The sequence below is a fragment of the Lytechinus variegatus genome, chromosome 9 (genome assembly GCF_018143015.1).
Source record: "Lytechinus variegatus isolate NC3 chromosome 9, Lvar_3.0, whole genome shotgun sequence".
NCBI lineage: Eukaryota > Metazoa > Echinodermata > Echinoidea > Temnopleuroida > Toxopneustidae > Lytechinus > Lytechinus variegatus.
In genome coordinates this window covers 24,315,974-24,341,832 of record NC_054748.1, presented here as the reverse complement: position 1 = coordinate 24,341,832, position 25,859 = coordinate 24,315,974, and positions in this window count along the sequence as shown.

Genomic DNA, 25,859 nt, shown 5'->3' with positions numbered 1-25,859 from the left:
AGTAAGTATCTTAGGACGATCTGATGTTCCGGTTCACCAATTTTCGACAAAGACATTTCAGCTGGTTTTTAATCATTTGGCGGGCTTTTTCAAAACGTTTACTTTTGAATCATCCTTACGTCATGAAGCGAAAACACGCTATTGACGGAAGCGTCATTATGGTGAGTATTGTCTTAAGCCAGGTTAACACACGACTTTTGGCCACGATTTTGTTGTGGCTAGTCGTGCCAGTTTTTGGGGCACGAACTGGGAGGCTACCGGAATTTCACGACGAGTTCACGAATAGTTCACGAATGCGTACACATCAGTGTCCGCATTGACACGAACTGGCATGACGAGTTCATGCATAGTTCGCGCATAGTTTATGCACTTCCCGCATTGGCACAAAAAGTTTGCTTAATTCTGACGGTGTCGTGCCGACTTGGACACGCCATATAAAAAGGGGGCCTCCCCAACCCCTGGTCATTTTTTTTAATTGGCTGTGGAAGAGACAACATGCTGAATGCTAGAGACACAATCATTGTAGGCTAAGGTGGAGATCTCTCCCAAAGGTAGGGGGGGGGGGAACCAAGGGCTGGAAAATTTGACAAGGCAAAAAAGGGTTATCACCCCAAATGTCAGGTCATTTCGACCAAAATGAATGTGAACCCCCCCCAAAAAAAAGGGTTATCACCAAAATGTAAGGTCATCTCGTTAAAAATATATTTTTTATTCGATTTTGAATGATGTATTTCTTTCAATCGTAAGAGACCAAAACTAGCAGGGTGGGGGGCATTTGATATTGTGTCCCCCCTACTATTTTGGGTATGGGGAAAACGTCACCCTGGATTTCTGCCCATGATTGCAGGAAAGAGAAGATGCCTATACCTGGCAGCTGTTCTAGCCATTGCTGAAAAGTAGCAGAAAAGGCTGAAAGAGGCAGGGGAGGAAGAAAATGCATTGTTATTAATGAGACGACAAACATGTCATTCACCTTGAGGGGTACAGTTGTCAATGTGACATATTCAATAACATGTGATTTATAATGAGTAGCGGCAAGGGCAGAAGTCCGCATTTCTTCCAGAATGCGCTTTGTAAACTTGTTAGTATCGGGGTATACTGACCTCATCATGCTCATACTCAAAAGTATTGAGTTGTCCATGATTATCTTACATGATTAGCCGATATTGTAGAAAGGAATGTAGGTGGTCTCGCAAAAACCTCTTGTTAGTCAATGTATCGTAATAGTTGTCCGATACTATTCCATTTGATATTAATCGGAGTCCTTTGATTATTTCTGTTATGGAAAAAATACGTAATCCAACCAATTTGTTAAAAAACTTTGAAAAACCTAGAATAATCCATGTAAATGTTTATGTAAATTGCTATCGAATGTTACTTTACATCTATATCATTTTTCCAGCAACGTATTTAAAATTGAACAAGCAATATTTCTTTCTCTCATCCTTTCCATCTTAAGCATGGTTATCATAGCGTTTTGAAGATATGCTACAAATAAAAACGGCGTTGTATTTGCACCGATCTCAATTCATCGTCTTCTGTCTATTGATGGATGACCATTAAAACGATCAAAATGAAATCCGATACCACCGTAGAAGCTTAGATCGTGACAAATTCGGGACTGGCGAATCAGACGATGATATTAATCGATAAAAACAGTCGATATCACTATCGTTATGATCATCTTGATTGCGGATTAGTTTTTTCCCGCCACAAACGGACTTTCTAGTTTCCCATTCTTCCCCCCTCTCTGAGCGGAAATAATGATAAAAGTTTAACTGGAAGCGAAGAATAAAGAAGGAATAATGATTATTCATAGTTTCCATTTGAAAATAAGGAAACGATGATGGTACTTTAAGCCGATTAAGAAGCTGTTCCATGATTGACAGCGCTATTTAGATTGTACGGTCGTACGAGAATCAATGAATTACAGAGTAAAACACTTTAAATGTAGGTCTATCACGAAGAAATCAAGAAGACTTGTAAGTTCCAAATGTGGTTCCATATATCGGTTTGTTTGATAAAGGTCTTTAAATATCGAAGAAATTGCAATCGGCTCCAAACTTCAAACAATTTCTGATTGGTTGATGTTGGGTTTTGCAAGATGCACACGCAACTGCAAATGATTGCTCATTGCAGGTTACGCGATCCATTTGTACTGCTGCATTTTATGTGGAACCTAGAACAAATTATGTTGTTTGAGAGAGAGAGAGAGAGGGAGAGAGAAAGAGAGAAACAGTGATATTCTCGGAAGTGATCTCCGTTTATATAAAAAAAATAATTCCAACAAATTTTTTGTCATTGCCCCAATGATTAACACCCTTTACACGCCCCAAATTAATTTTCAATTTTCATCATCCGTCATTAACGTTTGAAAGATGTGGAATTGAGTAAAATGCCTTCCCCAAATCACTCAATAATAATATTTGAAGCAAACGAATAATAATCTTGGATTACCACACATTTTTCTGCGAAGGTGTTTCACCATCCAAATCCTGCATGGTCCTACGTGGAAAAGGTGAGAGACTGTTAAGAAGTTGTAGAACAATACAACGTATGACCCCGGACCCTTTCTGGCTGTCTAATTGCCATCATTCTGGTTGCATGAGTGAACTCAAAACAAACGAAATCCTCCTTCATGTTCTTGGCCACTTTGTCATATTTGTCATGTCACTGTAATACAACACTCGAAAGAGGCCCTTTCCAGCCAGACAGCCAATTTCAAGCAAGTGGGGAATACTTAGAAATGCAACGATAACTGTAAATATTATTGGATACGTCATGAGCGCAGAGAATGTCATGCTTTGTTTTTAAAGGGAAGTTTATCCCGAAGTCACGTGTTTATTTCATCAAATAAGACAACGACCGACTGAACATTTTATTAGGGGGGATCCATTAAAACATAATAGAGTAATTAATTTCTTAATTTCCATTTTGAGATGTCATATCCAAGAATCCCTCCTTACACTCTTAGGAAAGGTTTTTACTTTGCGAATTGATGTTATGCAGCCCAATGCCACTCTAGCCTTACTTCAGACGAAGAAGGAGCCAAATTGCATTTGTAAAAGATATGGAATTTTTATTAAGAAGTGTTAAAATCACATTTTTATAACGCGTATAACATTATCATTCAGTCTGCTTGGACGTCACATTTTAAGTGGTTCTTAGTGATAAAATTACCCCCGTGCAGATTACATGCATATTTTCTGTAATAGATGAATGTATGACATAATATATCTGAATATGTCATTGTAGAACGAAAATTCAGGTACCCAAGACGATAACGATTACAAAGCTAAAGGATATGGTGGCTCGTAGACGAAGTAACGAAATTTTAATTTTTGGAATCCGCATAAAAGGTCCGTCAAAACAATAAAGGAGTGATGAGAATCTAATATACTTTCTTTGCATTATTATCTCACAATATCCTCATACCTTTAACCCATAAATTGTGATATCTAACCAGACAGGCGGTGATGGTGTGCTGTCGGCTTGAACAGACGTTGATCAGGCGGGCGCTGTCTGTGCGTACATCTGTATAAAGTATCACTCGCCTTGGGCGAAGGATGTTTTATTTCTTGCTGAGGAACATGATGACGGCCCAGTTATATCATGATCGAGTTTATACATCATATTTTTTTTTCCAAACCAAGGGTACTCTTTTTTCTTCAAATCTATAGATATTTCAGAGTCCACTTTGAGACTAAATATTAGAGTACCGAAACGCAGAACAAAATTATTACATCGACACACCCGTGTTATGTGGCAACAAATGCATACCCTGTCAGTTGAAGATTTTGTTCAGATTTATTTATTTCTTAATGTTATTCATACATTATTCATTTATTTTATTGCATTTTATTTTCATTTTTAGTTTCGTTTTCATTTATTCATTTGATTATTCTAAATTTAGTTTTGTTATTTGTTATTTTAATGTATACATTTTTTTTCGGGGGGCGGGGGAGGTAAATTGAGCTGAAGTAGAAATGATAAATATTGTTATGACAGCAGCAGAAATCACTTAAAACATGAGAACATACATATTGTTATAACTTACGTAAAAATAAAAGTAATGCTTGTAAACTATTTACTGTATGGAAGAAGGGACAGATTATGACGTGTCAGTTCTTTAGTATCTACATGTACTTATCGAAAATTCGTCAAACGTTAGATTTAAAAAAAAAATCAAATTCTGCAGCACTGCGGCCTTATTCCCGACTGGCGTTTATATTTAAGCACTATGTTGGCACCAATATGGACCCTTTATATCTATTTCTCCCAATACATCGTAGTTTAATACGGACATGTATGTCCCCCATCATCTGACGAAACGATAGATCTAACGAACGATTATTATGATTTAATCGGGAAACGATAGAACTCACGGCGCCATGGGGTGGCTATGCATGTTTTCCGTAGCAGTGGGTCTGAGACGGTAGGATGATAATAAAAATGATGAATATGTGCCCTTCTTGCGTCAACGGGGATGTATTCAGCCTCACTCGTTTCTCCGTCATATAGCATTATGCCATGCTCATTAAAATCGTGCTACTTTTCAGGCAATGGAACTATTTTTCGTAACGTGATTTTCGAGTTTACCCGCCCCGCCGGTAACTGAATTATCCCCATATTCTTGATGAAAAAGTTGAGTGTACTTTATAGGCCTGCAGTTTCAAGTCACTCTTTACTACACATTTCAGGTAGATTCGTTGGTTATTTTGATATATTTAGAATTGATATTACAACAAAAATAAGAATAGGGTTCACGGACGAAATATATCTAAAAGTAGTAGTATTTGCATAAATCTAAAACAATTGCATAGTCTTTTGTGGTCAAAATAACACTGAAACAGCACATTAATTTTTTTTAAATTATTATTATTATTTTTTTTTTTGGGGGGGAGGGACTTTTGCATAGAATTAACCCCATATGAATACGTATGCAAACACACACATGCATATTCACACTTTGAATAGAAAAAAGATTTCTAATGTGAACTATGAAGGGAAGTCGAGTGATCCTGTTTTAAGCTGAAACATCAGATATTTTACAAGATTTTTACAAGATATTTTACAAGATTGCTGCCAATAGACAATATAAGACTTTACACAGGTCAGTTGCCTCTGCAAAACATAAATATTCTTCATCAGTATCAGAGAAGGCCGCATATGCTTTTCCCACCACGCCAAAACAAGCGCTTTTCTTTTATGTGGCGCCTGTTGGTGTGCCGCAGGGAACCGTACTACCACCAATGGAACTAGTTCGTGCTGCGCCTCGGGAAGTTTAGGGACCTAAGATCCGCTCAAGACGGCAATTATGGCACGCATATACTCGGCTTTTTGGCTTGTAAATGTAACCTATCATTTTTAATAACACAGTTAGACCACACTTCTTCTTCAGCAGTCGTGTTTTGTTCTTGTTCAGTTTGGACAACACTGGTTAAACCGTAGGGAATTGATACTGAATACGTTTGTGAACCACTACCTCCCTTTATTTAAGTTAAACTTTGTGATGTTTCTGAAGGGTGTTTCTTTTTAGAACTGTACACAACTACTTTTCTTAAAAACTCTATTTTTAGTGTCACCTTCGCTTTGTTGTGTTTCTGTGCATTCAGGTAAGCATAAAGGCAGAGTAATTCACCGAACAAACACATAAACAAAATGTCGTGTTGCTCTACATATATTTTCTTCTCTTCTCTTTTGTCAGAAAATAAACCACATCCCCCACGACTCAACCAAGCTTCCACCGACCCAAATCAAACTTGTAAGTATGCCGTCAATATCTCCTAAATTTGCGGTTTCTGCGTGTTGATCAATGGCCTTTTTCTTTTCATACTTTTCCGTTGTTGAATGGAAATATCTAGAGTCCCCCTGTAACCCTACCCCCCACTGGAGTGTAAGACATTCTGTTGATTAATTAGTAGGAAGCAGGACTTGTTATTCATTTTCTTTGCATGGATAGAGGGAAGGAAGTCATTAAAAGTGAATTGGTATGTGTTAAGGTAAGAAACAAATCATCTGAAATAAAATGGAAAAAAGCATGTCGTAATCCTTGAATATATCTTTCTTTAAATTTCTCGCGAAGTTTGTCTTTAACATCAATTCGTTCGTTTTGTGTGCTATGTGGTGTTTCTGTGTGTGTATGTTTTTGAACAAGTGCAATTGAATTTGGTTTGTCCGTTTGTTAATGCCCTAATACCTTTGTTAATCTCATTCATTGGATGTATTATGTTCTTTCTACTTTAAAATTGAATTCGTCTTCCAAAGAGTCACCACGGTTAGAGTATGTGGTAGATCCATCTCAGTATTCATAGCGATGTGCGAAGAAGGTTCCAAACGAAAAATGCGATAAGAAGACTTAATTGCTGTCACCCCCTAGTGGTGGGATGGGTTACTTTTAGCGAAAAAAAAGAATGCTGAAATTAATCAATGGCAATCGTCTGCCGATATCTCGGTTGAAATAACACATGATGTTGCCCTCACTAATCATGCCATTGAGCCGATGGCAAATTTCCCGCCATTATTTCCCGCCAAATTGCGAACGTGTGACTACACATGCGGCTTGTGTTACTGGATAAGTATGTCTGATTCCGCCGTTTGCTTTACAGTAAACTTGTTAAAATAGTTTTGAAAATTTGTACCATTGGCAGATGCGGTACTAAAAGCACCTTTAAGAGGAACATCTTTGCAACTTTGCAAATGGGAATAGTAAGATGAATGCTCGCTATGAAATAAAATTTGAATAAAATTGTTCACAGTCCTTCGTGAGATCTATCTGATGATAAAACAAAAGTGGTTTAAATAATTCGTCATATTTGCCAATGTCAGACTTGAAAGAGGGTTGATATAACTTTAAAACGTCTAAAATATCAATCCTTTATGCGATATGAAGTTATTCCCATCAATCGGGATCTCGATTTAATTTATGACTTCATCGTGTATCACTTTCCACAATACTGAAATAGAAAATGCTCATTTTCGATCAAAATACTTTTAGTGTTGGTGCCAACAGATGACGCGTCATGACGTATGCCAAACGTTATATTAAATGGCTATCACAGACTTTCATATCCTTTATCGTCCGAGAAATACCGTCTCCATCCTCTCATTTCATAATTCTAAAATCAGCCCGAGTTATGGCGAACTAATTCCGTTTGACGCCCCTAACAAGATTAATTTATCCGTGATAAAGGGCTAATTCGAGATTGAAATTGAAATTTAATCATTTGCATATGAATGGATTTTACGAGGTTTGCCGATGGATTTCAGGGTAAATTGTCTTGGAGTATAATAACACAAGGTAGGGGTTATCATTATGGTAGATACGAAACGGGGGAGTGCAATGTCCTACGAAGTCGTCATGAATGCTCGCAATAATTGCTCTGGAGGAGATCAGTGACGACTTACATGAATTCTTATGAATGGATACGTTATATTTAATTAAGTAGTGAATTTTGTGCTACAAACGGTATGAGCAAGTATCATTTTGACCATTTTGTTATATTCCTAATCAGGGGTTAGAGGGAGGCAATTGAACACACACATACGATAAAAAGGGGGTGGATAAAAAAAGAGTCAACACGCTAGAGTATAATATGTACATGGAGAATTAATAAATGATAATAAAATACCCGGCAAGAGTGTGGATGAAGAGAAATGCTCGGGATTAACCGATTAGTACACGATAACATTCAGTTTTAATACCTACAGTCTGAAACGAAACGAGAGTACACCAAATGTGTATTTGTTTCAACTTGATCATAGAAAACATATTTAATAAACTCAAATAATATATCATGAAGAGGGTTTAATAATTTTAGGTATCATTGGAGAAGTTGTCCACTTAGTCATCCAACGAAGAATCATAAAACTGCCCTACATCGATTATTGATGCATATTTGATGCTTTTCTAAAGTAAACTTAACAAATTAATCTAGAAGACGAGATTCAGAAATGCATAATTCCAAGCGCCAAATTCGAGGAAATTGGAATTTAATAATCAGAATCACGATTGTCATACAAGCTGCCAAGCACCAGATTCAACAAATGGAAGACAAATACTCAAAACCTCGTCTACACGTGTGCACGATTTCAATTACAAAATTACATGTAAACAGAAAGGAAATAATTGATTGAATATTCCAATGAACGGTACAAACTCTTCCAGGCTCTTTATTTGCCCTTTTCATTTATTTGATCAAGTGCAGGTATTTTTTACAGATTTCTCTGTCAACCCTGTTTGGAAATGATTTTCAATTCATTTTATTTCAATCGTTTAAAAGAGGTCGCTATCTTATCGCTGTAAATTTCATCAGAACATCAAATATAATTCGTTGCCATGGTGATCCATGATAAACAAAGATAGGGAAGTATATAAGAAGTTGTGTGTTTTATCTGGTAGTGGTCTTGAGTTTTGTTCTGCATTTGCGAAATGAAAAAGAAAGTATATCAAAAAACTTGATACTGCAAACCCTTCAACTTATACTTAGCCACAGTTCTAACGATGAAATTGAAAGAAGACGCCTCTATGTAATAAAACGTGTCGTTTATCTGCAAATATGAAAAATGCATCTGAAGCCATTATACAGTACCTAATTGTATACAGGGCCCTTTCACACGTGAAATCTTCAATCATGATTGTAATAATGATTGCAATTCGTCTTTAGAATCATCGGACCTTTCACACGGAAAATTCTTATCGGAATTTGAGTGAAACTTAACTGTCGGAATTTTACCTCTGGAGTAAAATTTGATTTCGTGATTAAAATTAGCGTTCGTGATACTAGTTTGGTGTCACACGGCCCAAAAATTCGTCATTAGCCTTATTTCCCACTGGAATTATCATTCAAATTACTTTTTTTACAGTGTGAAAAGGCGGACAGTCACATCACCAAGAACATCCAAAATAAGGTAATAAATTTGGTCAGTCTGGAGTCTAGATTGCAAGTGGAGTTTATACAATTCTCAGAAACACTAAACATAAACATTTTGGAAACCATGAAAGTAAGAGAACATAATTGTGGTAAAAGCCTAAGTAAAGAAACGGGTATGATAAAAATGAAATCAATGAACATGATAAAATTTGTTTTTAATGTTTGCCCCTATCTTTTGCAAAAATACTCATACCTTTTTATGCTTCGTGCGGATACGTCAACTACTTCCACTCCGCATGTTCGAGGATACAAACTAAACTGCTAAAGTAAGATTCTGAATATTTTTTGAAAGGTGTCCCAATATCGCAAGTGCTATGAATACAAGGGAAGTTAATGAATGAGATTTCGGTCGATATCTCGACGCCTCGGATCGTTAAACGAACCATTACTTAAGGCATTTTCGCGCTTTAGAGCCAACTGCAAGATGACTTTCCTCCAGCGCATCTGCGCGGAATCGACACGGAAACCGAACAATAGAGTGGGATCTGCCAGATTGGAGTAATTTACGATGCTTTTCAAAAAATGGCAGGAAAAGCGACAGGTATGCTTCTTTATATGCAGGTTACCATGACAACCGGAATAGATTTGCTTTTCAGAAAAGTGACATATATCGATCAAGAACGAATTCCATAATGAATGGGCGATAATAGCAAGTAAAATAAGCAACTATAGCAACGGCTTTGATAACTTGACGTTCTTTTCAAATTCGGTCAATAACTTTTGATTCTTGACAAAAGGTAAATAGAAGTCAGAAAGTATAGAATGAATTGTTAATTTATATATAAAGATTAAAAAGCGAAACTTAAAACTCGTTTATATACGATGTAATAGTATAGTAAAAACGCTTAGTCTTTGACATGTTTGAAAAAAAAAAACTTTTGAAGGTGCAATCGAATTCATTTTACAAGGCATGTTTTCTATGTAGAGTTTGTCGAGAGAAGGTTCGTGAAGAAGAGAATCTTTGTCCTATCGACGCATAAAAATTCCTTGACCAAAATATCGTTCCATACTCATGATACTAGTCAATACTAAACCAAGCATCTATTGGGGTGTTGCAAGAAAACATTTGCAATCACTTGCAAATTTGAGTTTGAAATTTACAAGTGATAGATCAATTTTGAATAAAACAAATCAAATCATTTAATTCTTGTTGATGCAAGAAGCAGACCAGATCAATAGTAAATTGTAATTAATTGCAAGAATTATGATTGATTTGGTGACCTAAAATTGACTTGTGATCAATTACAAGTTTCCTATTTACGAAGCTGGTGAATCCAAGATCGCCCTGCTCCTTTATAAGCCAGTTCGTAGTTCCACTCTGCGCATGATCAGAGGAAGGTCATTGGTACAAAATTTACATGGTGGTTTAAAAGTTAATGAGATAATCCCATATTTAATGTCCTGATTTATTCATATGTTCTTTTGAATTGTGTTTTTTATGTACATCCACAAAAATCAACAATGCGTCCACGAACGACTAGTATTTGACAGTTTCCCAGTTGCATTCTACAACATGCTGTAATATGCATTCAAAGTAGAAATGCAGCAAATACCTCGATAGTCTAGTGTTTATTGGTGCGCTATTCTAGTCACCTGGGGCTCGTTGCATAAAACTTTTTACCTGAGAAAACTCAGGTTGTTTTTACCGGAGTTTTTGCCCTGTGTAAAAGTCAATGGTAAAAAACAGACTAACCTTAGTTTTCATTTTTTACCAAAGTTTTCTCAGGTAAAAAGTTTTATGCAACGGGCCCCTGGTGGGGGTTTCATAATTCTGTTTGTAAGATAAGAACGACTGGTGATCATTTCTTTAGGTAAATGGTATACACCATAGGCGATGGTTTAGCGCGTAAGAAAAGATCACCAGTCGTTCTTAAATCGCCCTTAACTTGATATAAACAGCTTTATGAAACGGCCCTCATGTCTGCAATTTCTACATCCTGCTATCTAAGGCAAGCTTACGAAATATCTTGCTTTGAAATCTGCCCATCATAAAAATGATAATAATAATATAGGGTATTTATATCGTGCACACATATCCACCTTGTTAGGTAAGCTAGGCGTTCATAGCGCACACAGCTTTTAAAGGAATTACTTCCTACCGGTACCCATTTACCTCACCTGGGTTGAGTGCAACACACTGTGGATCAGTTTCTTGCTGAAAGAAATTATGCCATGGCTGGGATTCGAACCCACGACCCTCTGTTTCAAAGTCCGAAGACTAATCCACTGGGCCACAACGCTCCAATGAAAGAAGTGAAAGGTAATTTGACCAAAACTGTCCATAAATTAACTACGAACTGGTGCCACCCCAGGCCTGTCCAGCCACAGTCACACAAATGCATCTGACAACAGAACCACCAATGCCATGTCCGTATTTTTAATGACCAACTATCGGTTGGGTTGTGATCGGTTTCGATGGTGTGAGAGAGGTATTCAGCAGGCATGGTATTTCAAACCGTGTTTCATAAAGACTCGTTTTAAACTTATAATTCAGTAAATTGTATGTTACCATTAATCTAAACATTAAAAATGTTACTATAAGTTATAACGACATTGTGATTGGTAGACACGGTGGTAATGGAAACATCATTTAGTATTTATTTAATGTATTAACTAATTTAGCTTTTTATACAATTTTTCAACAAAAAGAAAGTCAAATTAAAAAAAATATTTGAAATATTCCTAGAAGAAATGAAATGGAGAGCAAATATGAAAAAACAAGAATCTTTGAAAACATTTCAAAAAAAAGATTGAAAAGTCAAATTAGGCCCTATGTTTGCTCACTATTGAACATTTATCTAATATCATTTCGTGTTATACTTATATAATGTTTTCAAAGTTTTTATGTTGAATTTTAATGTATATCATGATGTTACAGTTTTTTGGTTCAATGTACATTGACCATGTAAATAAGAATATACAAAAAAAATCTTATTACAAATACCCGATTCGATTAAAAAATTGTGATATCAACCAATCAGATTGAATGATTTCTGTGGCTCTTAATTGTTATTGGAAATTTGTTATTTTTTTAATGGGCGATATGAAAAGGGCCGCAGTTAGGAATGAATTTCATCTCATTACCTTTAATGGTATCTTTAACCCCACTGACCGTAACATGAGGCAAACATTTCGGACTATCGTTCTAATCCTGATGGTCTTTGGACCTGTCTGTTCCGAGCCACCGTTCCCTCGGGACCATTCCATGAAACGATTGATCAGTGATTGTTCACTGGCCATTTATTATCACCTATCGGAATCGTTCCATCTAATTGGCCCAGAGCGAATTTGTCAGTGAAGTGTACGGAGAAGAGGCTTCGTGAAACCGTCCACCTGGTTTACGGCAGGAAATTGAGCGTGCACTCAGTCAAGCTTTCGACAAACGTCCCATTTCCGTTGCAGTCCTTCAAAAGTGATGGATAACAGGATATCACGTTCATAATCTATGGTTTCATGCATATTTCTTTTTAAAGGGATTGTCCCTGGCAGAACTTCATTCGTTTATCGGTGGTAGAACTTTAAATTTCAGTAGTTCAGTTGTTGATGCACTGGTGGATATCATTTTTATCTTGTGTCAAATGCGCCAAAATATCAGTCTATGTTATTGACGTATTGGTGTATTTTCATGTTCAGTGTTGTCTCTAACTTCCCCATCTCTCCTCTATACCTCTCTCTCTCTTTCCCCAGCTTTTCCCTCTCCCTCTCGCTTTATCTCTCTCTCATCAGCCCCCTTACCTTACTACACCCCGAGAAACGTTTGATTTTCCATTTACTTAGTATTCATCCCTTTTTGTCAGTTTTATTCAAAATTCCGTCGTATTTCAACGATATTCATGACATTGGGTGGGGTGGATGTATCGTAAGAATTTAAGTTTGACAAAATATTTGAAGCTAATCCCAATAATCCAAGATAGAGTGTTATCCATGAACCTGGATACGACATTCACCATACGCAGCTGGGAATTCCTTGTGAGAACGCACCACGTGGGGGAACTACTGATCATCCAAACACCATAACTCACGATAAAAGAATATTATTCAAGATTGTTTTGTATGTTTTGTATTCGTGGGTGCGTCGTGGTCTAGTGGTTCTGACTCTCGCCTTTGAAACAGAGGTTCGTACCCATGGCGTATTTTCCTTCCGCAAGAAATTTATCCACACTATGCTGCACTCGACCAAGGTGAGGTGAATGGGTACCCGGCAGGAGTAATTCCTTGCATGCAATGAGCGCCGGTGATGGGAGCTCGAGCTAAAGCCGGGATAATAATAGCAGCGCTTTGTATCCTCTGTCAAAAAGCGCTTTATAAATCCAGTTATTATTATTATTATCATCATTATTATGTGTATAAATCATGATGATCTTGTAACCAAAACATATTAAGGGGGCACTTCATATTCACAATCTTCAATATTTGCGTTCAAGTAGCGATCTGCATCGACTTAGTTATCCAGTGACCTGCAGTAGAGCAGGCGATTGTACATTTACAGGTACTGCAGAAAGAGGAGGGAACGAGTTTTCCCTTACTCTGAGATTTGAGACTTCATGGATTTAAGACACAGTTATAAACTTTCTTGTATCCAAAAAACATGTAGGTGTAGCCTTTTAATGTTGTTAATTTGATCTAAGATGCAAACACTATGATAAAGTACTATGTATAGGGTTCCTAATTAATTTTTTTTTAATTACTGTTATTAAAATTGTATTTCTACGACTTCATCAGCAGTAGATATGAACACACTTTTTTCCTAAAGGGGTTTAATTTGTGCGAGAAACCAACTATTTTTTACATACAATGTACAGATGAGTATCTTATTTAGAGCCGCAGTACCTATTTAGTAATAGTATTACTACTAGAAGTTTTCGTAGTAGAAGTTGTAGTAGTGGCAGTAGTATAAGTAGTAGTAGTAGTAGTAGTAGCAGCAGTAGTAGTAGTAGTGGCAGTAGTAGTAGTAGTAGTGGCAGTAGTAGTAGTAGTAGTAGAAGTGGCAGTAGTAGTAGTAGTAGTAGTAGTAGTAGTAGTAGTAGTAGTAGTAGTAGCAGTAGTAGTAGTAGTAGTAGTGGCAGTAGTAGTAGTAGTAGTGGCAGTAGTAGTAGTAGTAGTAGAAGTGGCAGTAGTAGTAGTAGTAGTAGTGGCAGTAGTAGTAGTAGTAGTAGTAGAAATGGCAGTAGTAGTAGTATTAGTAGAAGTGGCCGTAGTAGTAGTGGCAGTAGTAGTGGCAGTAGTAGTAGTAGTAGTAGAAGTAGTAGAAGTAGTAGTAGAAGTAGTAGTAGTAGTAGCAGTAGTAGTAGTAGTAGTAGTAGTATTAGTTGTGGCAGTAGTAGAAGCAGTAGTAGTAGCAGTAGTAGTAGTAGTAGTAGTAGTAGAAGAAGTAGTAGTATTGGAAGTCGAAAAAGTAGCAGTAGTAGCAACAACAGTAGTAGTGGTAGTAGATGTAGTAGAAGTACTAATAGTAGTGGACGAATAAGAAGGGGTAGCAGTAGAAGTAGTAGTAGCAGTGACGGCAGACATCGATGGCAATAAGTTTCTCCAGAATATCAACATGTATGCTACCTCACCTGTTGCAACAGGTGAGGTAGCTCACTCTTTCTGCAACAGGCCCCTGGGGCCTGTTGCAGAAAGAGTTGCAATCAATCGCAAGTCTAAATATCATGCGCAAGTCCCAAATGCGCGTTGCTGATTGGTCGAAAATGAAATTGCGCATGACGCACGACGGGCCGAGTGTGATTTGAACCCGCTCAACATGTCAAATGCATGATGGACCTATTAATAAGTGGTTTCCAAACAGTGTTAATCAGTTAATTGGGACTATTTTGTTACTGTTTTATACACCTAATGGATTGTTTTGTGAATCACGCAGAGTGAGTATTGAACTAATGATGCCAGACCAGTTGTATTTCTGTCGGCGGTAGTTAAAACAAATGGATTTAACATCCTAATTACCCATGATTCTTATTCGCAAGACTCTCTGTCCGAGTCGATCTTTCTCACTGCCTACCTATAGAGCAAAATGCATCTAGAAGTTGAACCCATCCCCAACAATTGTGTTATGCACCTATGCAAAAAAGGTCATGAGCACCGCTTGTAATACACAGATCGAATAAAGATTAAAGTGGAGATCTGTGTGAACGGTCCGCGGGCGCACTTGAGCTCCCGACGTACATGGCGCCGAATCCGGCCGGTACGAGTGGCTCAGCCTGAGAGGGTATATTGTAAAGTTCGACAGGCCTTGCTACCTTTGCATGCAACTGAGAAGAGAGAGGAGGGGGGGGGGGTGGGGGAGGGTGCCTTGTGAATAACCTTACACATGATTTGAATGCAGCAAGTCAGTGAAATTCCGATCATATGTACTTGAATATATAAATGTATATCTGTTAACGACATACATGATTGTATCCATGCAGTTACAAGTTTCTGACATAAATCATCCAGACAGAACAGAGTTTATTCAGAGTTCATTTGTTCGTCGAATGGAGGAAAATTAAAAATAAATTCCAGTTCTGGTAACGATATTAATGACTTTTTACAGAATCTAATTTAATGACCACCCAAGTGTCTGTTTTTATGAATAAAAAATATTTGCCAAAGGATTCTGGAAGAAATTGTGTAATTGCTGAGAAATAAGCAAAATAAGCGTGGATTCGGTCACTTCCGTCGGGTCTTTATTCCAGCAATAATGGTACACTGTCCCACGTGTGCCTATCTGTGTCGGTGATCTTCAGTGTGAACATTTTTCAACGTAGATTTCAAGATTTCACAAAGTTCAGTTTATGTAACTGTTCCAGATCTAGATCCTCGATGATATACTGACAATTAAGCCTGGTTTTACAGACTTTCTCATGAAATCAGTGTTTACTGCAACTACTGGCATTTCTCTTTAACATTAGATTCAAAACTAGTAATACAAAGCATTTTCTTTTCACCGAAGGGCGGGGGGGGGGGTCGGTTGATGCAATTGTATAAATGTTTGTTACCTACACAGTCAATCATTAACAATTTATAACATAGATAAACATAATATTTGTTAATCGAATATTTATTGAGAATTTAGCCATTTAATTTTTGTCTTTTGTAGATCATCATTTTGAATAAGGGGTGTACATTTGGCCATTTCCAATGTCTATCTTACATTTTGAATGAACTAAATTATTTTCTGAATTCCACTCCTCCGAAAACTTGGTTTATGCAATCTCTACCCATCCGAGGTTAGTAGTATTGTACATGCAAGCAATCACAAGACTCTCAAGGGCACATTCTACAATAATTGATTGAATTAATCTTCTATGTCAGACCGAATATATTCTGCTGTATTTCGACTTTATAGGGTTACGTCAAGTACTTGTTAGCCTTCCAAACTACGTTGACTATAAGCATAACTGCGTGATGTCATACAAAGGTTCATAGAAGCTATGTACTCTCACTATGCATCTAGAAAAAGTTGGGTATCGTTCCGTCTACGCCAGAAAGGGTGGAAGTATTCTTCAAGATATATGTTTATAACAGAGATTACGACCCTAAAATTGCTTTGGAAACATTTAGCCAATACCTTCGACCAATGGATACCTCCTCAATGATGCTGCGAACAGAAGCACACTGTCTTATGACCAAGTTGTACTTTTGCGCAAATGTTAATGTTAGGCACAGCTAATTTGATAGGTGCTGTGGATAAGTCTTCGGACTTTGAGCCACAAGGTCCGGGGTTCAAATCCCACCGCAGCACTAGCGTCCTTTGGCAAGGCGTTTATCTACATTCGCCACTCTTGACCCAGGTGTTCGTAAATGGGTACCCGGTAGGAAGGAAGTCCTTGAATGCTCGATGCGCCCGATCAGGGTAGCCGTGCTGAAGCCGGTGTGATAGTATGCAGCGCTTAAAAACATGTGTTTAAGCGGTATATAAACTTTGCATATTATTATTATTTTGTCGACCATTTATGTTTTGTTTTTTTGATATGTGTAATGGATCTACATAGATAATAGCTTACTTTACGATAATCATATTGATTAATGACATGAAATTTCAATCATGTCATTTGTTAAGCCACATAAATCTTAAGAACGCATTAAAAATCGCATGAATACATATTAGCATTATAAAATCATAAATTTACTTGCATTTAAAACTCGAAAGTCAACTAGATTTGCACCATATTCTGAATGACAGTGAATGGTCTTAATTCAAACAACACACCATACAACCAAGTCTCATATCATGCATGTAGTTTTGCAGGTGAGCTGTGCGCAGTGCTGGTAGGGGGGGGGGGGTATAGTGCCTTCCCCATCCCCGACATGTATCATAACCTAAGTTTCTATCGAATATTGTAATGAAATGTGACCTAGGTCCTTCAATCTTAATTGAAATACCAAAACAAAAGAGATCTTATCGGCGTGGTTGCTTCGCTATATCTCCGTTGCACAAAGTTATTCCTCCATTCCCAGGCTTAACAGCAGAAGCCCATAGTAGAGTTAGGAATACAAAATTGTGAATATTTTGAATACTAATTAAGGGAACGAACGCTCACCGAGGTCAGCTTCACTCCATGCATTTATTTGATACGATGATGTAGCTGATTGCATGATTACAGTGACAATTAAATAAAATGATTGCTAAATAATATTGACCCTCACACACTCAAACCATGCCGTTCTAGGCGTGTTGCTAGTTCATTCGTTTATTTATAATTTTGTGTATTTATAGATATAAACAAGTTCATTCTGATATCTGAATGAGTGTTTGGTACTGGAGAACAAAATGGAAAATTGCATTTAAAACGGACAAAGTGAAGTGCATGAATGTATGTCGAAAACAAAATCAGTATGTAAACTTTCAAATCTATTTCTCATTATGATATACATGTAAGCCATACAAACATGATAACAATCTGAAAAAGGCTTACATAGTTTGTTGTATTTTTCGTCATTGTATTGTAACATGTCTAATCATTACTGGCCCACGAAGTGTCTTCGGAGGGCATTCGAACTATATACACAGGCTAAATATCTCGCAGTGTGTCAAAGAATGGAATACAATTTGTTTTAGAACAAAACGACATAGTCGCCGGATGACCCATTAAACGGCTTATGTCGAAAGGGTAGGTGCTGTCGCGTTAGGGTGCGTCAACGCAAACGCGAAGATTCGTCCAAAGCCCCCCCCCCCCCCCGGTTCGGCCGAAAGTGCGTGGGGAGCGTCGCGTCGCGTCGTTCACTGGAACGCGCCCTTTCGTCCAAAGCCCCACCGGTTTGGACGAAAGGGTGTGTTTAATAATAATGAATAAATAAATACAAATATTTATAAGAAAGCTGAATATAAGGTATTTTGTCAAACATTGCCAATTTGCACGTAAAATAGTAGATTTTCAATCACTTAAAGCATTGACAATTTGAGGAAAAGAAAGAAAAGTTCAACTAAGAATAATAATGATAATAATAATAATAATAATGATAATAATAACGATAATAAAATCAGATACCCACCCTTGCAATAACCCACTTGGCGCCATTTTTTCACTCCAAATTCATTTCCATAAATTCACTCTTTGGGGTGAAAATTATTATTATTATCATTATTATAAGTATTATTTTTATTATACAAACAACACACACATATTATTATTATTATACACACAACACGCACACATACACAACAGATACATCTCACAAAATATACTGAGGCAGGGTGTCAAGTGTAAAATAGTAAGGTAAGGTCTGAAGAGTTAAACGTTGTGAATGCTGACCCGACATCAATTTTGGCCTTGCCCTTCCAGGACACATCTGCCGTAAGTTTTATAATTTGGGGGACACCAAATATCTCCAGGTATACGAATGTTTTCCTTTGTAATAAATACACACCTGCAAAGTATAAAATTGAAGGTAAGTTACTTTTTTTATTTGAAAGAACTTGAAATCAGTCATAATTTTGACATGTATCAATATTACATCATAAAACATTTCCACCGAAAAATCCTCATGCAGCATGCCGTCATTGTTTTTTTCACCTTAAAAATAATGTTTGTGCCATATGATGATTTATGTTCCTATGCAAATTTCACATATCACTAGTCTTTTTTGTTTGTTCAGCTTTCTTATAAATATTTGTATTTATTTATTCATTATTATTAAACACACCCTTTCGTCCAAACCGGGGGGGGGGGGGCTTTGGACGAAAGGGCGCGTTCCAGTGAACGCGACGCGACGTGGCGCTCCCAACGCACCCTTTCGGCCAAACGGGGGGGGGGGGGGGGCTTTGGACGAATCTTCGCGTTCGCGTTGACGCACCCTAACACGACAGCACCCACCCTTTCGAAATAAGCCCATTAAACAAACCCGTGTTGGTGTAAAATTGAAAACAGGGGATATCGGGGCGATTGTTCTGGATTATTATTACATAAACTAGATATAAAGCAACCGTATACACTGTTAAATGCCTGCAGATGCATCCTGATATGTTCATGTATATTTCAAATCTTTGGTACACAAATATATACAGTGCGTATCAAAAAAGTTTAAACTTTTACAAAAAATCCTTTAAAATTATACATTTGTAATATCCTGAAGACTTTTCCAGATCGAAATGACGATATAACTGTAAAAAATATTTCCACTTGAGTGAGCACCACTTACTTTTGAAAAGTTAGTGAAAAATTATTTGCGCAGAACTTTGAAATAGTTATGCGAATAAAAGTAGACCTTAATTATAAAGAACACGTGGAATTTAGCTAGTAAAATTGATTTGAAGATATCTTTTACCTTTTTAACTTGTTTCCTTGCCCAAAAAACTTTAAAGAGTGCATTGCGCCCAACCCCACTCCCCACACACCGATGCCATCGTGACGATATGTGCTTTGCACTGAGCTGTGATTTACATGAAATGGCTTAGGCTTGATTTTCATTTTGTTAATCATTGTCAAGCTTGGAAAAGGTGTGGAGAAACAAGTATTAAATGAAAAATGAAATGTAAACACACTTTAAATGGAAAAAAAAAATCCTGGAGAAGTCTGATATATACTTTTGTTCGGAATCAGTTATGTCCTCAGATCCAGCTGGCACAAACCGGGTAAAGGTTATGGTTACTAAGTGTTGAAATTTCAATTTGGGTGGCAAACTTGTTACAAAATGTTTTAATATATCCGTCTTATTTCAATTGCCTAAAAGTGCAAGGGAAATGTATGAGAAATGTTTCGCAGGGTACATGTAAGTTTGATTTCGCCCTTCCCCCTTGACACAGCGTGAAAACGAGCATTTCTGCGCAGATTTCTGCGAGCTTTACAAAAAATGGACAGTGCTCAATCAAGTGTAACATTCTGTCAAAACTCTTACTTTCATTGGATAGATGAGACCAAAACCCAAGATTATATGTGAAAAAATACCCACATGTTGTATATTTTCTAATTCCTAAGGCTTTTTCAAAGTGTAAACTTTTTTTTGATACGCACTGTAGATGAGTGTTATCTATCCTATGTTTGAACTCAGATCCAATCAGATCATATTTACGGTTGTTAGACGGCATTCTTTCCATTAGGCTCCATCGCAATGTGAAACAAATAAAACAAATTTTTTGTATAGAGAGTTGCAAGCAAAATAGAAAAGCGAATACCATATCGAAAATACAGATCAGTATCTTCAGGATATTGCACTTTGCGAGCGGTGGTCGTCCGACAATCGGTCTATTCCGAATTTTACTTTTCCCTACGTGGAAGTCAGTATGTGGGGATACGAGAGATAAGCGCTATGCACTTTTCACACTTCATTACTGTCAAATGCGTGAAAAATGGACCTACAAAACGTAAGGCAGGCATATTTTAGATAAATTGAATGATTACCCTTCTCACTTCTTGGCGGATGAATGCATGATGAATTTCCAGGTGATTTTGCGTTAGGTTATGGCGTATATATATACGGCTCAGTCTTATCTCGCGATCAGTGCGCCCATAATGCATTACCGATGTACTCGTGACGCCATCTGCCGTTTCTGTCACGTCACATAACATGGAGTTGAATAAAAGTAAATGCCACAAGACCATGTGTTGAAACCGTCTTAGTTTCAAATGTGAAAACATTCGTTAGAACGTTATCATGGAGAGCCACCCTTTCGCTATCAGATTGGCCATGTCAAAAAGTGAACTACAGTGACATCTGTAATCTTTTGATCCCACCTCTATAATTTTTTTTGTGATAAAAAAAATGTTTCATTAAATGAGTCAAATAAAAGACTCGTAAGGCATCGCAAACATTTTTTTACATTTTTTAGGGAAGTAAAAATGAATATGAATAAAATAAAAAGGTACGATTAGTTTTGTTCCTTAACAAATACTTTTGATTATCATAGAAAATAAAATTATTTCGGTCAGTGATTGTAAAATAACAACCGACGGTGTGTTGTGGTCTATTGTTAGGAATAATAATATGTTAAAGAACTCTGCAAAACACATCTGTAACCGATGGTTTAACGATTTATCACCATGATAATTGATTGACCAAAGAGAAATGAAAATGTTACCTGGGGCTTGACAAAGAAAAATTCACACGTGGTTGAAATTCAACCAAAGTACTTTCATTCATTTCAGATTTGCATTGTTCAGAAATGATTAGCGATAATGACTGTTAATTGCTTCGTTTAGTGCTGAGAATAATATCCCAGTCACATTTCCACTACGGCAGCCGTACGGCGAGTCGAAAACAATCGTTTTAGGATGTTTTTGTAGTAGCTACATACAGGTGGTTTGGATAAAAGTGAATAAGACGACTGTTTTCGACTTGCCGTACGGCCGCCGTAGGGTAAATGTGACTGAGGTACAAACCTCAGAATGATAGAATACCGAATCTATCATAACATCTGACGGGTAAAACGAATTGGCCAAGGCTTCACGGGACACCATGCATTTTTTTCAGGCAACACAGATGAAAGAAATTTCAGTTAACCTTTAAATTTGAAGAACAATATATAACATTGGAATTTCCTTAATGATTGAAAAAGCAAACAACTAATTGTATTAAGGAAGTAATTTTTTTCTTATATGGTTATTTCTTGTTCCTCCATTATCGTACTTTTAAATAAGATATCAGATCACAGTGGACAACTAATAATGGCATAATATGTACATAACTTCTTATGGTAAAAGCATTTTAGAGAGACTAAGATTCAATAGGAGGATACCACGCAACATAGGATTAATTCGAACAAAAAACAGAAAATATGAAACTTGTAAATATTAATGATTAATTTACAAAGTGAAGATAGAAGCAAAGCCTGAGGGAAATTCCGAATATTCTTGAAAAGAAACCGCGCAGGATAGAGCAAAGTTGATTCCCATTGATACAAGCGATAATGATATGGAAGTTTGTTTAGGAACTTGGTCGAAAATTACTTTTATTGGATTTCATATCAATCAACGCCGGATTTTATGAGAATCTTGAAGAGAATGGCAAACATACTGTATCCAAGCAACAAAGTGGAAATAGATTAATAGCTCGATAATGTAATATGCATACGGATTCTCCTCATTTGGACGCGAAGAGTACATTGTTAACCGAGAGTGAAATACATAGAGCGTATGACCCACTTCACCTGCTAAAAGAAAACCAGGGGCCCATCTTACAAAGAGTTGCGATTGAGCAAGCAAAGTCAACATATAAAATGCATGTTTGTTAAAAAAAATCTAGATATTAATGTATATCCATAAGTAAATTGATATTTTGGACAATTCGGTGTTTTCTCCTTTGTTTACAAAGGACATTTTGCAAATTTCTTGTTGACGAAATTATGACACTGATGGATTTCCATAGAGGTACGATTGATTGGATCAATTGTAACTCTTTGTAAGATGGGGCCCAGGAATGAGAGGGGAAGGGGGGTGAGAGAGAAAAAAATAGGAAGGGGTCGGGGTGGTGGAAAATAAACGGGGGACCAGAAAGACAGATGAGTGGGTGGGAGGGAGGGTGAGAGGGGAGGGTATGAGTGTAACGGACTTGCAAGAGTGTGCCTTTGTCGGATTGATGGAGAAAGAGGGATGGGAATGGTGCGGGTATGTCTGTATGTGTGTGTGAGTGAGTGTCGGTGTTGGTGGGAGTGGGTGATTGTTTTGGGGTTAGGGAGAGTGAAAGAAGTTGTGTCTGTGGGTTGTGCAAGGGTAAATGAATGTGAATGGTGGCTAGTGAATGAGGGATGGAAGCTGTGTGTGTATGTTTCTCTGTATGGTTGCTGGTTCGGCTATAGGGTGTGTGTGTGTGTTTTGGGTTAGGATGAGTGAAAAAAGGAGTTATGTATGTTTATTGCGCGAGGGAGAATGAGTGATGGGAGATGTGTGGGTATGTTTTGTATGTATGGGTGACGGTTGGGGTGCGTCGGTGTGTGAAGGTGTGTTCGTAAGAGAGGTTGTGTTTGAGTGTGGGTTGCATGTGTGAGGGTATGTGAGACGTGCGAACATGCGTGTAGGCGTGCGTGTTCATCCGATAAAGGACTGACATTGACATATATCACTTGATGCGTTTAATGAAACACAAAACACACACGAAAACAGAAACATCAGGGCCTCGTCTTACAAAGAGTTACGATTGATCCAATCAATCGTAACTCTATGGAAATCCATCAGCGTCATTATTTCTTCTACAGGAAATTGACAAAATGCGCTTTGTAAACGAAGGAGAACATACCAAATTTTCAAGAAATCAATGAATTTATGGATATACATTCATATCTAGATTTTTTTTAACAAACATACATTTTATATGTTGACTTTGCTGGCTTTCCATAGTTGTGATCAATCACAACTCTTTGTAAGAGAGGCCCCAGACTAGCATTTGAAACAATAGATTGTACTTCATTCCGATCACAAACCAGTAATTGCTACCCGAATGTCTTTAAATTCTCTTCTTTCGCCTTACCTTACAGGAACATCTGTAGCATAGTGTGTTTGCCTGTGGCTACATGCTAGACGTACCACTTTTCCCTGTCATGTTCACACGTGAAGCTTTTATTATTGTGTTTACACGTAAACCAAGTTATGCAGAACATCTGACTTGGGAATCTTTTACATTAGAAATGGCATAATTATCAACATGTTATTACGAAAAGGCACACAGTCAATGGCTTGATTTTGATTTTAAAACACAATGCAGCTAAACTTTCACTGCAATTAACACAAAAAGTCATAGTATCTAATCTTTGAATGGATTATGTGATGAGACTCGTAGTCAGAATATAAGCGTTTTCAGCTTATTTCAGCCAGATTCATGAGACACACAACACTCTAATTTAGCGACTCAATAATATATATCCGACATCGTTTTGATTTTTGGTACTATTTTGTATTCGTCTATAAAAGGTGTTATGATAAGCGAAGTATCACAGTAGAATTAAAGATAAATGAAAGTAGTTGCAGTAAACACTAATTTCACGAAGTCTGTAAAACCAGGCTAAATTGTCATAATATCATCGAGGATCGAGATCTAGTACAGTTACATAAACTGAACTTTGTGAAATCTTGAAATCTACGCTGAAAAATGTTCACACTGAAGATCACCAACACAGATAAGCGCACGTGGGACAATGTATTATTATTGCTTTGAATGTCGGCCCGACGCTTGACCCGAATCCCGTCCTTATTTGCCAATTTCTCAGCAATTACACAATTTCTTCCAGAATCCTTTGGCACATATTTTTTATTTATACAAACAGACACTTTGGTGGTCATTTCATTGGATTCTTTACGAACTCATTTTGAAATTGGTACCACAACTGACATTTATCTTTAAATAGGGAGTGGGTATTTTCGTGAATATGTATATGCATGACGCAAAGTTTACAACAGAATAAACGTTCTACAAAAAATACATGGAAGCGAGGAACAAAATATCTATTTTTCATGGGAACGATGTGCTTTACATTACATATTCACATATCGAGGGTTCAAGGCCCTAACAGTACGACATAAGCTGAAAACGAGAATCGATAGTTGGCTATCATTACCATCAAGCATATCAACTGTTTGATGATAAACAGTGTCATTATACCGTCTGTGATGTAATAATGAAATGGCGCCTCCAATACGCGCATTAACTCCTCGTATCCACTGGCAATACGACCTATCCGGCATATTAACGGTGTCAGCCAATGCAGTATATGGAACGATTCTGGCAAATCACTCTTAACTCTAAACTAGAATATAGGAGTCAATTGCCTTTCGTGACTGTGACCTCTATTCGAATTACGTATTAAAGGCACTATCTCACTTCTGCATTGATTAGCATATACATGAACTTCAGTCTTGTTCTTGCGCCTAGCTATGCAACAGCTCCTGTTATTGCTTTTACCCATAATGCACTTTGCTCGATCTTGTAGCCCGAGTACCCATCACAGTGAGAACAAAACCAATTTAAACTTTACAATACTGATACAACATATATTCCACTTATAGGAGGGAGGGTAAGAGTGACACCTAACATGTGACAATTCTTAGCATGATTTCGCGAACTCAAGAGTATCTTTTATGAATAAAGCCCTTATATTCGTTCTAAAAAAAGGCTGCAAAGGCAAAATTCAACAAATCTAGCACTTTTTTTAACAGATTAATCATGATTCAGACCAAACATAGAGTATTTGTTGACCAAACATTCCTACTGGAAAGAACATAGTGTGATCACAGTGTGATCATAGTGTGATCACAGTGTGATCATAGTGTGATCACAGTGTGATCATAGTGTGTTCACTTTATAGTGAACCATATTGCAATATTGTTCACATTGTTAAAATACTCAAATTGAACAGTGTGTAGATATTTTCACACTCTGTAGACGCCTCGATAATGTGACTGTTCTTAGCGTGTTTACATGCATGACTATGTAAATATGTGATTCACACTGTTGAAATGCTTAAAAGTAATTTAACAGTGTGAATAATCTAAACGTTAAATGTTTCATAGGTAATTGGTTATA